Below are 17,980 nucleotides of genomic sequence, written 5' to 3'. Positions count from 1 at the left end.
TGCCACTCTGAAGGGCACACGGAATCCCACACAACTTAGCCTCTGATCAGAGCACCAACTTTACACAAAGGGAGTGTTGGTGGGAGCCCAGGGCCATGGAATCCACTGATCATATCACAAATTGTAACATCTAGAAGCAACCACCTCATCATGGAACACAAGAGCAGCCTACTGGATACACAGACACAGCTGAAGATGACACTGAGAAGCAATTCTCTGAAAGGATAGGCATGTCCTCAGACACCTCTCTATGGTGCTGTGTAGGAAGAATACACAAGTCTGGGAACCAAGGGGTGGAAGTGGGGGTGCCTGCGCTATCACTTCCAGTGATCCACTGGAGGACTTTGCACTTCTTATCTCCTCAACTCTGGACTCTGTAGTGGAGGTTCTCATCCCCCAAAGGACACACTCTTACCAAGGGATCCGGATGGGACCCCATTGCACTGTAAGCTGCAGCTGCCTCCAGGACATGTTAGACTCCTTGAGTCCAGGGACCAACAGACGAAAGAAGGAATCACCATCTTGGCAGGTGTAATTGCCCCTGGCAGGCAGGACAGGGTAGGGTCACTTTTGTACATTGAAGCAGAGAAGAAGACACGTGGGCCCCAGATGCTCCACTGAGCACTCCCTGTAGCAGCTTTGGCAGCTGACTTTGGTTTGGGCACTCCCCATTGGCCAGGATGAAATGATTTTAGAATTGTGATGCTGTCCAAGATGCTTTCTGGTCAACTTTTCTTCCTTCCTGCTCTCCTTTCACGGGTGAGATCCTTGCATTGCAGTTTTGTCTTTTTATTTTTTGAGATGGGGTCTCGCTCTGCCACCCAGGCTGAAGTGCAGTGGTGAGATCTTGGCTCACTGCAACCTCTGCCTCCCAGGCTCAAGCAATTCTCCCACCTCAGCCTCCCAAGTAGCTGGGATTACAGGCATGCATCACCATGCTTGGCTAATTTTTGTAGAGACGGGGTTTCCTCATGTGGCCCAGGCTGGTCTGGAACTCCTGAGCTTAAGCAATCCACTTACCTCGGCCTCCCAACCTGCTGGGATTACAAGCATGAGCCACTACACCCAGCTGGCTGGGATTACAAGCATGAGCCACTACACCCAGCTGGTCTCTTTCTTTTTAACAGGCATTTCCCCTAATAAGTCTCTTGCACTTCCAATCCCATCTGGCCATCTGCTTCTCAGAGGACCAAGACTGAACAAGATGCAGTCCTTCTCGTGAGCATCTGCTTTTTTTTTTTTTTTTTTGGGATGGAGTTTCACTCTTGTTACCCAGGCTGGAGTGCAATGGCGCCATCTCGGCTCACCGCAACCTCCGCCTCCTGGGTTCAGGCAATTCTCCTGCCTCAACCTCCTCAGTAGCTGGGATTACAGGCATGCGCCACCATGCCCAGCTAATGTTTTGTATTTTTAGTAGAGACGGGGTTTCACCATGTTGACCAGGATAGTCTCGATCTCTTGACCTCGTGATCCACCTGCCTCGGCCTCCCAAAGTGCTGGGATTACAAGCGTGAGCCACCGCGCCTGGCCGAGCATCTGCTTTTTAAGAGATTTCCTAGAGCAACTACTCTTTAATCTAATAAGTTAATGCCAAATAACAGCATCACAGGCCTGGTGGCAGGCATTTGGGAGTGCCTTTCACATGCTCTGGTGCAGGTGACTAAGCTTATACCTAAGGCTGGCTGGGCTGGAACACCTCTCTCAACAGATGTGTTTGGCTTCTGGTTGGCTTGAAATCTGGCAAGTGCTACAGGACATATCAGGCTTTGGAATCAGACAGATGGGCAATTCATATTTTGGACTTATGGAACCTTACCCTTCTGGTAAAACAAGAACAATAATACTCAGTAGGTTACTGGGGGGGATTCACATAGAAAATAAATGTAAAATGTGCAGCATACAGTAAGTGCCTAATAAACTACAGGCAATAATATATTATTCTTACTCTTAACCCTAGGAGACATCTCAAAGACACCTTTAAAATCTACTAATCCTCTTTTTTTTTTTTTTTTTTTTAACTAATCCTCTTTTTTGCAGCTGGTGTGGTGAAAACTACCCCTAAAAGCCAAAATGGAAAGGAAAAGACTCATATCAACATTGTTGTCATTGGACATGTAAATTTGGACAAGTCCACCACTTGCCCAAATGATCCACTGGAGCCATCTGCTCTACAAATGTGGTGGCATCAACAAAAGAACCATTGAAAAAATTTGAGAAGGAGGCTGCTGCAATGAAAAAGGGCTCCTTCAAGTATGCCTGGGTCTTGGATAAGCTGAAAGCTGAGTGTGAACATGGTATCACCATTGATATCTCCTGGTGGAAATTCGAGATTAGTAAGTACTGCATGACTATCATTGATGCCTCAGGACGCAGACACTTCATCAAAAACATGACTATAGGGACACCTCAGGCTGACTGTGCTGTTTTCATTGTTGTCCATGGTGTTGGTGAATTTGAAGCTGGTATCTCCAAGAATGGGCAGACCTGAAAGCACACCCTTCTGGCTTACACACTAGGGATGAAACAACTAATTGTTGGTGCTAACAAAATGGATTCCACTGAGCCACCCAACACTTAGAAGAGATATGAGGAAATAGGAAGTCAGCACTTACATTAGGAAAATGCTACAACTCCAACACAGTAGCATTTGTGCCAATTTCTGGTTGGAATCGTGACAACATGCTGGAGCCAAGTGTTAACATGCCTTGATTCAAAGGAAGGAAAGCCACTTGAAAGGGTGGCAATGCCAGTGGAACCCGCTGCCTGAGGCTCTGGACTGCATCCTACCACCAACTCATCCAACTGACAAGCCCTTGCACCTGCCTCTCCAGGAGGTCTACAAATTTGGTGGTATTGGTTCTGTTCCTGTTGGCTGAGTAGAGACTGGTGTTCTCAAACCTGGTATGGTGGTCACCTTTGCTCCAGTCAGCGTTACAACTGAAGAAAACTCTGTCGAAATGCACCATGAAGCTTTGAGTGACGTTTCTTCTGGGAACAATGTGGGATTCAATGTCAAGAATGTGTCTGTCAAGGATGTTTGTCATGGCAACGTTGCTGGTGACAGCAAGAACAATCCACTGATGGAAGCAGCTGGCTTCATTGCTCAGGTGATTATCCCGAACCGTCCAGGCCAAATCAGTGCTGCCTATGCCCCTGTACTGGATTGCCACACGGCTCACATTGCATGCAAGTGTGCTGAGCTGAAGGGAAAGATTGATCACCGTTCTGGTAAAAAGCTGGAAGCTGGCCCGAAATTCTTGAAGCCCGGTAATGCTGCCATCATTGATGTGGTTCCTGGCAAGCCCTTGCTTGTTGAGAGCTTCTCAGAATATCCACCTCTGGGTCACTTTGCTGTTAGTGATATGAGATGGACAGCTGCTGTGGGTGTCATCAAAGCAGTGGACAAGAAGGCTGCTGGAGCTGGCAAGGTCCCCAGGTCAACCTAGAAAGCTCAGAAGGCTAAATGAATATTATCCCTAAGACCGGCTGCACCGGTCTTAATCAGCAGTGGAAGAACGGTCTCAGAACTGTTTGTTTCAATTGGCCATTTAAGTTTAGTAATAAAAGGCTGAATAATGACAACAATGTATTGTAAAACCTTCAGGAGGAAAGGAATGTTTTGTGGACGACTTTGGTTTTCTTTTTTGTGTGTGGCAGTTTTAAGTTATTAGTTTTTAAAATCAGTACTTTTTAATGAAAGCAACTTGACCAAAAATTTGTCACAGAATTTTGAGACCCATTAAAAAAGTTTAATTAAAAAAAATCTACTAATTCTAGGAGAGAATGGTAAGGCTAATCCTTTTTTCCTACTAGAGAGGTGAGTTCTTAGAAATGCAGCTGGCTTTTTGTCGTTGTTGTTGTTAAGGCCATTTCCAACTGAATAGCCTATCATTGCTATAACTGTGGCTGGTCATCTAATGGACATAAACGCACAGCAAGAAGCCTGCCATCTGCCTTTTGGTGTCTGAGCTCATCGTAGCACAGAACAGCCATGTCACTCACCTACCAAACTGTCTTGGTCTGTTTGGGCTGCTGTAATAAATTAGTGCAGACTGAGTCATTTATTGCTCACATTTCTGAAGGCTGGGAAGTCCAAGGTCAAGTCACCAGCAGATTCAATGTCTGATGAGGGCCTGCTCCTCACAGATGGGGCCTTGTTACTGTGTACTCATGGGAAGGAAGATGGAAAGGGCACGCAGGTCCTCTCAAGCCACCCTGTTTTTTTGACAAAAAGAAAGTAATTTTATCATATATCTAAGAAAGGACTTGTATACAAAGTATATAAAGAACAATGAAAACTCAAGAAGACAACCGTAATATGGGCAAAAGATTTGAAATGATGCTTCACAAAGAAGATATAAGAATGGCCAAAAGTCGCAGGATCATATTCTCAGAAATATTAAGTCATCAGGAAAATGCAGGTAAAACTACAATGAGATACCAGTTTCACCCCCAGTAAAATGGCTTAAATTCAAATACCAAGCAACACGCAGTGTTGCTGTGGACATGGCACAAGTGACTCTCTTGTATGTTGTTGTTGTTGTGTGTTTAATACGGAGTCACCTGATTTGAAAACATCGGGTTTCTTGTGAAGTTGATTATAAACTTATGAGATAATTCTGCAGTTCCATCCTGAGGTATCTACCCAAGAGAAATGGAAACGAATGTTCTTAAAAATTCTAGTCCAGGCCAGGTGCTGTGGCTCATGCCTGTAATCCCAGCACTTTGGCAGGCTAAGGAGGGTGGATCACCTGAGGTCAGGAGTTCGAGACCAGCCTGGCCAACATGGTGAAACCACATCCCTGCTAAAAATCCAAAAAGAAAAAAGATTAGCCAGGTGTGGTGATGCACCCCTGTAGTCCCAGCTACTAGGTAGGCTGAGGTATGAGAACTGCTTGAACCCAGAAGACAGAGATTGCAATGAGCTGAGATTGTGACACTGCACTCCAGCCTGGATGACAGAGCAAGATTCTGCTAAAAAAAAAAAAAAAAAAACCTACTCCAATAACATTCAAAAGAGCTTTATTTAGCCAAAAATTCTCAGGAACCCTTATGTCAATCAAGAGGATAATAAGTAAATTGTGGTAAAGGAACCTACTGATGCATGCAGTGTGAGTGAATCTCACATTGTGCTCAGTGAGACGTGTTAAACACAAAAGGGCACATACTGTATGATTCTAATTATGAAATTCTAGAACAGGCAAGGTTAACCTATAGGGAGAGCAATCAGATGAGTGGTTGCCTGGAGTGGGGAGGGAAAGGGAGATTGACTGTAAAGGGGAATGAAGGAGGTTAAAATATTTTATATCTTTGTCAAAAGTCATCTACTGGATATTTCAAATATGTAGAACTTACTGTATGTAAATTATGTCTCAATAAAGTTGGGTTATAAAAACTTGGGTACTTTTTAAAAAAAATATTTTAAGTCCCAGAATGCATGTGCAGGATGTGCAGGTTTGTTATATAGGTAAACGTGCCATAGTGATTTGCTGCACCTATCACCTAGGTATAAAGCCTGGTATGCATTAGGCATTTATCCTGATGCTCTCCCTCTCCCCACCCACTCCACACCCCTGCCAACAGGCCCCAGTGTGTGTTATTCCCCTCTCTGGGTCCATGTGTTCTCACTGTTCAGCTCCCACTTATAAGTGAGAACATGCAGTGTTTGATTTTCTGTTCCTCTGTTAGTTTGCTGAGGATAATGGCTTCCAGCTCCATCCATGTCTCTGCAAAGGACATGATCTCATTTATTGTTATGACTGCATAGTATTCCATGGTGTACATGTACCACATTTTCTTTTTCCAGTCTACCATTGATGGCCATTTGGGTTGATGTCGTGTATTTGCTATTATGAATAGTGCTGCAACAAACATATGTGTGCATGTATCTTTACAATAGAATAATTCATATTCCTTTGGGTGTATACCCAGTAATGGAATTGCTGGGTCAAATGATATTTCTGGTTCTAGGTCTTTTAGGAATCACCACACTGTCTTCCACAATGGTTGAACTAATTTACATTCCCACCAACTGTATATTATAAAAGTGTTCCTATTTTTCCACAGCTTTGCCAGCATCTGTTATTTCTTGACTTTTTAATAATTGCCATTTTGACTGGCATGAGATGGTATCTCATTGTGGGTTTAATTTGCATTTCTCTAATGATCAGTGATAGTGATGTTGAGCTTTTTTTCATGTTTGTTGATCTCATAAATGTCTTCTTTTGAGAAGTGTCTGTTCATGTCCTTTGCCCGCTTTTTAATTGGGTTGTTTGTTTGTTTTTTCTTGTAAATTTGTTTAAGTTCCTTGTAGATTCTAATCATTAGATGTTTGTCAGATGGATAGATTGCAAAAGTTTTCTTTCTGTAGGTTGTCTCTTCACTCTGGTGATAGTTTCTTTTGTTGTGCAGAAGTTCTTTAGTTTAATTAGATTCCATTTGTCAATTTTTGCTTTTGTTGCAATTGCTTTTGACATTTTCAAGAAATCTTTGCCCATGTCTATGTCCTGAATGGTATTGCCTAGATTTTCTTCTAGGGTTTTGTATAGTTTTGGGTTTCACATTTAACTCTTTAATCCATCTTGTGTTAATTTTTGTGTAAGATGTAAGGAAGGGGTCCACTTTCAGTTTTCTGCATATAGTTAGCCAGTTCTCCTAGCACCCTTTATTAAACAGAGAGTCCTTTTTCCATTGCTCCTCAAGCTTTTTTATAAGGGCACTAATCCCATTAATGAGGATGGTGCTCTCATAAACTAATTACCTCCAAAAGGCCCCACCTCCTAATACAGCTAGTGCTCGACTTACAACCACGATTGGTTCCGACAGACCGGTTGTAACACGATTTGGTCATAAGTTGAGTAGGCTATACGTATGTACAGTACAGTGAAATGATGGTATAAAAATCTTTAAGTCATATTTTATCATAATTTTCTTTCATTATTGTCATATATCATAATTTTCTTTGTTCATTTTATGCCATTCATATCATCTCTACACCATTTTGTTTCTTATTTTTACATTCGTCAGGTTTAAGTAAAACACTGCATTACCAGTACAACTGGTTTAATATTTGCAAAACATACAAAATTACAAAATACAGGTGCATACAAAAATACAAAATACAGGTGTATAAAATACCATAGGAAACATTTTCCCAATTGCAAAACGTATCAAAATCTATAAACATGTACAAAACATTTCATCGGCCGCTGGTGCTTGGCTGCGGATCGTTGATGTCGTCATCTGAGGCAGCAGTTGGGGTTACCAGAGTTGGTTTTTTCATAAACATGGTGAGCTTTGTCTGAATTGTATGTTTCTTTTTTTCTTCATAAATTTCGCAATACGGACGAAACACATCGTGCGCCATCCGTTCCATCCTTGCAAATCGTTCGATGTTTGGGTCCATTGCTTCGAAATGTGTAAGAAATTTATTGGGAGGGGTTTGATGAAAAATATCCAAGACACAAAACACAAATTGCTGTGCCGAGTCTGGGATAACGTTGAAATGGTGCACGCGGAGATGGTAGTGCTGCCGGAAGCTGGTCCGCGCTGTCCTCCGCCCAGCTGGGCAACGTTTGCGCTGCCAGACGCGGAGCGGTCGTGGCTAGCGATTGTGGTCGTAAAGTCGAATGGTTGTAAGTTGCATAGGTCGTAAGTCAATCAATACCTGTACCATCACCTTGAGAGTTAGGTTTCAACACACAAATTTTGGGAGGACATAAATATTCTGACCACAGTGGGAACCTTCCACAGAGTCAAGTTCTGCTTCCTATAGGTTGCCAAGTTCAGCACTCACCTTCACACAGGTTGCAAAGGTGTCACATTTACCTGTTCCTCTAATAGTTAGGCTATCACATGGTCATGCTTCTTGGAAAGAAGTGATTTCATTTGGGTACATCATGATATACAGGTATTGATCAACTTACGACCTATGCAACCATTCGACTTTACGACCACAATCGCTAGCCACGACTGCTCCGCGTCTGGCAGCGCACACGTTGCCCAGCTTGGCGGACGACAGTGCGGACCAGCTTCCAGCAGCACTACCATCTCCGAGTGTACCATTTCAACTGTACATATAGCCTACTCAACTTACGACCAAATCGTGTTACGACCAGTCTGCCGGTCCCAATCGTGGTTGTAAGTCGAGCACGAGCTGTAATTAGACAGTGAATGTGGACCTCCTACTCCCAGGCCTTGTAGCCTTTCTCTGGAATCTGCCCTTAAATGTCTGGTTATTAGCAGCCAAGTCATGAAATAGAAAATAACCTTAATCTCTTAAAAGGAAAGGGGAAAATATTACTGAAATGGAAAATAGGATGAAGTAGCAGCTTCAAATTGTTCCTGATGTTTGGGAAATTCAGGGCATAGTAAAGTAGAGATTATTTGTGTTATTTTTTCCATTTAAAAAAGTTTAAAAAATAAATGAAGTCTTACAGACTCTGAAAGAAATTTCTATCCAGAGACCACAAAGACTGGACCTTAACAATATACTTTAGAAACCTGGATCCATGATAATAATGTGTGGTTGAGAAAAGGGAGAATATGTTTTCAAGGAAACTAAACTTTTCATCATGTTTGGGGTTGAGTCTGCTATGGGAGCTTCTTATTTTTATTATGCATATACTGGCAGAGAGAAAAGCTAGATCCAGGAGCCTCAATAATTTTTGGTAATGAAAAAATACTTCTGTAATGAACAAATATACAATTTATATAATGATGAATCAGATTAGGGTTAATTTACAACTTAAGCCAGCAAATTCCAGTCCCTGAAACAAATGTATTCTATAGATTAAATAAACAATCTCTGTTTTACATACGTTGAGATTAAAGTTTATGTTCCAGAACATTTGCTTTTAACTTTTAGGACCATTACAGAAAGAAAAGCACATAATGAACTTGTGAATTTCTTAAGAAGCTTCTTGATTCTTTTTAGGAAACACAGCAATGGTCATGGCTCATATAATTCAAATAAAAATACTATATTTTCTCTCCTATCTGATTTCGCTTTGTATTACAGAGATTACTGGAATAAAAACATTTTTTAGCCTACCTCTCTATTAATAACTAGTACATGATGTAATAGGATTTTGCTCTCAAGATATCGAATTGATACTGACCTACAGTTTCTTTCCATTTTAACCAAGACAGAATCAAAGTGTTTGTGTTTCTATTTTCTTATCATCTTATTTAACTAGACTGTTGTATTTGAAAGTTATATTTTTTCAATATACAAGTGATTCTTCCTCCCTGTTTTTTTTCCTCTCTTTCCTCCTAGCCTTCTTTCCTCCTTATTTCTTTGAAAAAATATTAGTTGAGCACCTATTATGTCATGTAACAGGTTAGATGTTGGAGATTAAAAGATAATGCGGATGTAGGCTTTCACAGAGCAGGAGAGTACAGCGGACAAAGCGGATGTGCAAACAGAAAATCACAACACAGTGTGAGTGCAGTGCTTGAGACACATCCAGGGAGTGCAAATGCAAGGCACCGCCCCAGAATAAAGAAGGGTTGTGATTCATCCAGGGCCGGCCTCCTGGGAAAGCGAAGCTGTGCCTAAAGAGGTGAAAATGAGTGTGTAGGAGAGGCAGGGGCTCAAGGCTTTTCAGGCTGGGGACATAGCACAAGCAAAGGAGCAGAAGTCAAACAAGAACAGGGAGCAGAAGCAGATCCATGCTGCTGGAGTACAAGGTGTGAGATGAGGAAGGCCAAGGGATGAGGAAAGGAATTTTTCAGGTGCCAGATCATGAAGAAACCTCTGCAGCATATTAGAGTGTGTATTTGATTTAATAAGAAAAGAGACTATACTGGTGAGGTCCAAGACTGAATGCAGGGAAACTAATTAAAAAACTGTTAGCTGTGCACGTGGTGGCTCACATCTGTAATCCCAACATGGAGGCTGAGCCAGGCAGATTATCTGAGGTCAGGAGTTCCAGGCCAGCCTGGCCAACATGGTGAAACTCTGTCTCTCTGTAAAATACAAAAAATAGCCAGGCATCATGGCCTGTGCCCGTAATCCTAGCTACTCAGGAGGCTGAGGTGGAAGAATCACTTCAACCTGGGAGGTGGAGGTTGCAGTGAGCGGAGATTGTGTCATTACACTCCAGCCTGGGTGACAAAAGCAAAACTCTGTCTCTAAATAAATAAATAAAGCTATCACACTTGTCCAAGAGAAGAAAACATGAAGGCTCAAATGAGAGAGGGAAGGAGGGAATGGAGCCCAGAAATATTTGAAAAGTAGATCAGCAAGTGTGAATGACTGACATGAGGGGTAAGGAAGGCAAGGGGAGGGATGTAAGAAATCTACCAGGTTTCTAGTTCGTGTGATTGAATAAAAGGGCTGCTTTTAGTGCAGATAAACTAATGCTAGAAGGAAACATGCTGAGCTGCATTTTGGACACATTGAGCTGGAAATGTCAGTGGGATATGGGACAGAGATGTCTAGATTTGGATGTATAAGTCTAGAGCTCAGGAAGAAGAATGTTTTTTTGCCAGAGAACGCTATGTTCTGGCGTAAATTGATGACTGTGGGAGGATAAGGCAGGGTGAACGTTTACATCATGTTTTCACCTCAGTGCCTACATGGTTGGACTCAATGTTAATATTAATACATTTCCCTTGTATTCTTCCTGCAGTTTACAAGGCATGCTTACGTTCATTATATTACCTAGGCTTCCATGAGAAGCTAGGAGCATCCCCCACGTTACATATTCAACATTTATTTAACAGATATTTACTGAAATAAGCCAGGTACTATTCTAGCTACCAGATTAAAAATTGAGTCCAAAATCAAGTTCTCTATTCTCGTAGGACTTACCTTTTTGCAGGGGCAGGCAGACAAAACAGAGAAGTAAGCAGAAGATAATAATGGGGTCCTGAAGACAATGAAGTGATGTGATGGGAGGGACCTCAATTGGTGCTGAGAGAGGCTTCTCTGGGGAGGTGACAATTGGGCTAGATGTGTCCTAGATGAGAATAAGAAGTCACTCAAGGCAGGGCCCATGGAATACTATTCCAGATAGAAGGGGTAGCAAGTTCAAGGACTCTGAGGTGAAAATGAACTTGGTATGTCCAAGGGGCACATCTGTGGCAGGAGCCTAGTGGAGAATGAATGAGATGAGATTTGAAAGATATATGGGTACCCTATCAAGTAGGCCTCTTAGGCCATGACCAATCAGGGCTGGATGTCTCTGTCTAGCTGCAGTGGGGAGGCTTTGGGGGTTTTAAGTAAGTATGTGACTACTGGGAAGCACTTATCCATGGATTTGTCATGTTTTTGCATGGTCCAGGCCCCCTGAGCAAAGGCATTTGTAGCCAATGTTCATTTAAGGAGACATTCCAAGATAACAAAGCTTGGAGATGTCTCTGTCCCTCTCTCTCTGGAGACATCTGAAAGTAATAAAGATAAAGAACTTCTCATGCCCTCCCCAGAGAAGATTTGCTTCCATTCCAAGGTAATGAGTAATCTCCCCCTTTAGAGAGGAGGATGGGCAGGTCATCAGTAGCCCCATAAATGATCAGATTTTCCTAATTTCAGGTTTTCTTTTCTGTGATACACCCCATGCACATGCAGGTAACCTCTGGTTCCATCACATTGGGGAAATAGAGCGAGATATTGCTCTAGCTCCTGCTTTTGCTGTGAGTGTAAACGGTCTTTTCTCTGACCCTGAAGTCTCTTGTATTCTCTCAGCACATGTAAATAACACTAAGGTAGGCTCACTTGTTAGTTTGCTAGGGTGAAATTCCAGACCCTTCATGGCTTCCAAACTTAACTTTATCCTATTTGCTTTTGAAAAATATTTCTTAATAAGGACACTGAGAGTTTGAGAGCTGAGGTGATTTTCCCAAGGTGAGGTAGCCCTAAGGTTCCTATGAGGACTGTCAATACTACAGGGCTTTTTAGACACTTCCTTAGTTTTTCTCAGAAGAAACCATTCTGACCACTGTTATTTTTCTTTCTGAACTCTCCAGGTGTATTGTAATTTAGTTTCTGTTCATAGACTATTCACGCCAGTCCTCTGAATATCTATATACTCAAAAAGTGATGCAAGAAACAGCCTGATGGAAGAAACACATAGAAAGTTAGACAATAGACCTTGTGAAAAACAAGGTACATAGACTTGTTATGAGATTAAAAAAAAAACCTGCTTGAAATTTGATGGATTCTCGTTTGAATTGAGTTTATTGATAAAAGGCTTTATATCAAGGGGCCTTTGCATTTTGTGAAAGCAGCATCTCAGGGTACAATGCAATACACCACCACCCCCTCTCTCTGGAGTTGTTTAGTCTATTGGGCCTGATAGGCTGGAATGCTGGCTACCCACGCGTTGCAGAGCACTCTGGAGCCCACAAGGCACAGCTCTGTTGGTGTGGGAGGCTGTGTTTGTTTCATGTCACCTGGAGAGAACAGTCACAAAGAGAATAGTCCCTCAAGGCCTTCGTTTGTTTGTTTTGTGTGTGTTGAACACAAAGCAAGGGACATTCTTGTTTGAACTCACTATTCCCGGTTCCTTCTGAACATCTGCTCTCCAGTAAAGAATATTGTTTGGATTCAAATTCAAAACAGAAATCCACAGTACTTTCTTTTGCAATGTCCTTGGCTTCCCTGATTGATCTCTGAAGTCTCTTGTAATCTCAGGTCTTACAATAAGTATTTCTGTTCCAGGCTCATATTTTCAAGGGAATTGGTCACTTCAAAATTGCTTTGTACTGAACTGCCACTTGCTACAGTCTTATGCCTATATTCGATATGGAAAAAGCCCTAAGAACTGACCTTTGGGACCAGTTACAATATTCTTTGGGTGGGCGTTATGGCAGTGGTTCATAACCGTTTGTACCTTTTTGGTTTGTTTGTTTCTTTTTTTTTAATTGCATTTTAGGTTTTGGGGTACATATGAAGAACATGCTAGATTGTTGCATAGGTACACACATGGCAGTGTGCTTTGCTGCCTTCCTCCCCTTCACCTATATCTGGCATTTCTCCCCATGCTATCTCTCCCCAATTCCCCACCCCCCACTGTCCCTCCCCTATTTCCCCCCAACAGACCCCAGTGTGTAGTGCACCCCTCCCTGTGTCCATGTGTTCTCATTGTTTAACACCCTCCTATGAGTGAGAACATGCGGTGTTTGATTTTCTTCCTTTTGTACCTTTTGTACTGAACATCTTACCAATTGCTGGACAAGAAAACTTGTTCTTATCATCAAAGAAGCAAAAAGGAAAAAAGCAAAAAAACAACCATGTTTTCCGAAAGAGCATTTCTACCTTGACATACCTTCAAGGTGGCTTAGAACTTTTAGGAAAACACTGCTTCTCATGCAGACTACTTTATAAGACCATTTACAACCTTGGCAGTCAATCCCAGACTCCGAGTAATTACATCTTGGAAATAGGTGTTTGACGATTATTACTTTAGGTGAGTGATATTTGAGATCTAGGTAACTCATAACAATGTTGATCCCATTCATTTTAGTAATGAGTATCTCTTAGTGGCATCCTGGTAGTTAATATTTGTAGGCTGCCAGTTATTGTGATCTCATTTTCAAGGTGGTATTTTAAATCACTAATTACCTCTCCTTTTCTACTTGCTTGGATGGACAGGGGCTCTCCATTCCCAATTTCCCTTGCTCTTTCTCCATCCAGTCATGACTGCGCTGGGTCTCACCCACGCATGGTGCCCTTCCTGTCTCCAAGCAATTGACCCTGTTTTTAGTTGAGGCTTCTTCAAGTAAAGAGAACTGAAGGGCTCTTCAGAGGCAAGAGATAAACAGGTCCATAGAAACTTCCCTTCCAAACGGAGACATTCTAACTTAAAATATTTAAACTAGGCCTCATGGATCACAAAAATAGTTTGGTTCTTTTCATCCTGATTCTCAAAGCAAGCAATACAACCACACATGCAACCGAATCAAGTTTGTTGATCAGTGTACTGGCTTTTCGAGTTACTTTCCCGGTTTCTGAGTGACACCACGATATACTTTTGAGATATCTGCTGTCTGACTCAACATTGGCTTTGCCTTCCTGTTTAGCTGTGGCGTGGTGGAAATTGGATGTGAAGTCTAGAGATGTAGGTTCCAGATTGGACTTTATTACTGATAAGCTTCTGACTCTGGGTGGCATGAAGATGTTCCACAGCTTTCCCAAAGTGGCAATGCTGGAATCTGAACCTGGGCAGCTGGCCGCGTGCTCTGACCTGCCCCACTGCACTGCACTCCAATGGGGGTGTTGTCTGTTAACCCATGGGGTTGCTGTGATAATCACATTTCACATCGGTGAAGAAAGCATGTTAGTTTTCCAATTCTTGAATGTAGAAATCCAGGTTATAGGGTTATATTCTTTGATCACTGGAAATGATTTATCTTATTGTTATTATTATTATTATTATTATTTTGAGACAGAGTTTTGCTCTTGTTATCCAGGCTGGAGCACAATGGTGCCATCTCAGCCATCTCAGCTCACCACCACCTCTGCCTTCTGGGTTTAAGCAATTCTCCTGCCTCAGCCTCCTGAGTAGCTGGGACTACAAGTGTGCGCCACCATGACCAACTAATTTTTGTATTTTTAGTAGAGATGGGGTTTCACCATGTTGACCAGGATGGTCTCGATCTCTTGATCTCATGATCCACCCGCCCTGGCCTCCCAAAGTGCTGGGATTATAGGTGTGAGCCACCGCGCCCGGCCCGATTTATATTATGAAACTGTGTTGATAGCCTCTTACCTGGCTTCACAGCCCCCTCTCCTCTCTTTCTCCAAGCGCTCCTGCATGACCCTGCTCCATTAACCCGTGTGGAGAACCACTGCCATCACAGATCACCCTGGAAGGAGTATGGAGCAGAATTCAGAAGTCTCACATGCCAGCCCCAGCTTTCCCTGAATTGTGTCATCTCGTATGGTTCACTTAGCCTTTCTTGTACTCAGTTTCCACATTTATAAAATGAAAGGGTTGGAGTAGATTTAGAGATGAAAAACAGGTTCTATTTCTCAAGCCAATTTGATCAGTAGCAGCTACCCAGAGCCATGGGTTGAGAAGGATTCTGAGGTTCCAAATGAGCTTAGCGGGAAAGGGCAATGCTGGCCTCACACGGGAAGGGGGCCACGGTAGCACCTGCGCCACGTATTTGCCAGGGCTGGTTTAGATGATCTCGAAGGCCTTCCCAGCTTAAACACTTGATTACATGTTTATCTCCTGCTCAAAAGCACCCATTGTTCAAGCAGATTCCTGCGTGTGTAAAGTAAATATGTTACTAACCAAGGTGTTCTAATGTGCTTGAATCCTCCATTTCTTAAGTTGTTCTCAATGTAAGAATTGAGTAAGAGAAAAGCAAAGAGGAAAGGACGGGGAAGAAGGAGGTGGGAGAAGAAAAGAAAAAAGATGACAAAGAATGAGGGAAGAAGAGGGAATAATAATCTTTTTCACCAATATATTTAATTGAATGTTAATCTAGAGGAAAAATTTATGATGAAATTTGGCTCTATGAGTTCAAAGCATATTAAATCCTTTTTACAGCCTCTTGAATGTATATCAGCATAAGATCAACTTCAAAATTCCTCCAAAGAGGAATAGCTCCTTTCTCAGAGCATTGAGAGTTTATCTAAATACTCCCTTACCTCCTCTTTAAAACAAACAAACAAATACCATATCTTCACAGATTCCAGCCTTAACATTTATTTAAATACAACAACAACAACAACAACAAAAACTGAAAAGCTTTCCATGGGGCTGGCATTGCCTGTGGCTCTCCACAAATCACAGACGTCACCAGGTAGGTTCACAGGCAGTCAGTCTGCCCTGAGCCTTCACGTTCAATGGTGGGAGGATTGTGAGATACAGGCAGGGGTGTGGGTGGTCCAGCTGACCCACACAGCCTGACTGGGAGATGTTGTAATGAATGGGATGGATGCTCATGGGTCTCCTCCAGGGTGTGGGTCTGTCTGTCCATCACCTGACAGAGTGTCAGTGTTACAATAGAATGCCGTTTTGCTGCAAAATGCACAGAAGACTCACATGATGGAGTGTTGGCTGTAGAGCTTCAGGGGCGGATGAGGATGTCATTCACCCTTTTGACTTTAGACAGTGCTGTGTTTCATTCTTCCCTGCCACTGGACTGCCTGAAATGTTGTTTTCCAAGGAAACACAATTAAGCACAATAAGAAGTAAAGTATGCCTGTAATTACATTTAAAAATTTTAAGTAGTGTTGGTGACTACCTTACTATGAAAATTTCTTCTATCTCTTCACATCTTATCTCTAGATTTTGTGACATATTATTTTTATGTTTTTAGGCAAAATTCATAAAATTTATACTCCATTTTGCAATCCAAAATATTCACAATTATTAGTCTTGATTCTATACTTAAATGAAACAAAGTTGACATCAGCAGTCTTTTTATCTTTTGGCTACAGCTTTTGTATTTCTCTGTTTGTTGTAGAGGTTTATCTTTTGGATACCTGAATTTCATCAAATAGATTTTTTTAAAGAAGAGATTATTAAAACAATATTACCTGAGTTACTGTATATTGATGTTGTCTGTTACATTAATTATTTTTCCTTTAAAACTATTTTTGTTTATATAATTTAGAAAAATAATAGTTGGCCATGACAAAAACTCAAAAGTCTCAAAATGCAAAAATGCATTCAGTGAAAACTGTTATGTATGTTCATTGCTTAATACCTTTTTTGAGGACTATCTACACATCGTGGAGATTATTTAATATCAGAACATAAAGAGCTACTATATTCTTTTAAGCCTGCATAGTTTACCAGTAGATATAAATTTATTTATTACCTTTATTTCTAAGGATAATCTAATATATAATATTCTTTTTTTTTTTTTTTTTTCCGAGATAGAGTCTTGCTCTGTTGCCCAGGCTGGAGTGCAATGGCTCAGTAATAGAAAACTAATGCAAATTTTGGCACCATAAATGGGGTGCTGCTGTAATGAACTCTTAAAAATGTGGAAGTGGTTTTGAAACTGGGGAATGGGTAGAGGCTGAAATAGTTTTGAAAAGCCTAGCAGAAAAAGTCTAGATTGCCTTGAACAGATTGTTAGTAGAAATATAAACACTGATGGCTCTGCTAGGGAGGACTTAGATGGGAATAAGGAACATGGTAGAGAAAATAGGAGTTGCCTTAGAGAATACTGGAATTACAGAAAATAGACTATTAGTAGAAGTATGGACATTGAAGGTGCTGCTGGTGAGAGCTCAGAAAGGAATAAAAACCATGCTATTGGAAGGTGGAGGAAAGGGGACTCATGTAATATAATGGCAGAAAGCTGAGCAGAATTGTGTCCTGCAGTTACGTGGAAAGCAGAACTTCCAAGTGAGGAAACTGAACTCTAGGCTAAGACTTCCAAGGAAAGTCTTAAGACATGGCCTGGTTTTGCTGCTTGTAGTGAAGTCTGAGAGGAATGAGATAAATTGTGAGAACAGTTAAGCCAAAAGAATTCAAGACTTGATGATTTGGGGAATTCTCATTTTATCCAGATTGCAAAAGAGGCTAAAATCAAGAGATTCACCATCAAAAAAGCATGCTGTAGAGAAAAAGCTGACACCATGGCTGGATCCTTTTGATAATACTCCAGAAAAATAAAATATTTCAGAAAAATGAAAAGTTCAGAGTCTTTAGTCACAAAAAAAAAAAAAAGAAGCTCTTTGTAAAGATTAAAGATGCAACTCACAGATCCCATGATCTCATCAGATACCAGAAATAGAGATGGGATTATCTAGGAAAGATCTTTGAAGCATCCTTTCATCAAATAGAGTAAATCACCGTGATTTACATGGGAGACTTGCAAGGTTTCTGAGGAGTTTTATACCTGCTGAAACAATTCCAGCTTGGATTGAAAGGGACAGAGTACAAAATGAAAGAAGCCTGTTGGTCCCCTGAAATGCAAAACACAGACTGAGAAAAACTACTCAACTTCCTCTTAAGACAAAGGCAGGACGGCTCAGGCAGCAGAGCAGTGGACTACAGAGGATTAG

At 41.6% G+C, this 17,980-nt stretch overlaps 1 pseudogene; it reads left to right on the top strand.

Moving 5' to 3' along the window:
• Positions 1 to 1,585: 1,585 nt before the first annotated feature.
• LOC116545740 lies at positions 1,586 to 3,754 on the top strand (annotated as a pseudogene).
• The last annotated feature ends 14,226 nt before the right edge of the window (positions 3,755 to 17,980 follow it).

The sequence above is a fragment of the Sapajus apella genome, unplaced genomic scaffold (genome assembly GCF_009761245.1).
Source record: "Sapajus apella isolate SASKATOON/1434 unplaced genomic scaffold, GSC_monkey_1.0 scaffold353, whole genome shotgun sequence".
In the NCBI taxonomy this organism is placed as follows: Eukaryota; Metazoa; Chordata; class Mammalia; order Primates; family Cebidae; genus Sapajus; species Sapajus apella.
The sequence above is the reverse complement of the archived record's forward strand: the minus strand, read 5'-3'. Positions and strand labels throughout refer to the sequence as shown.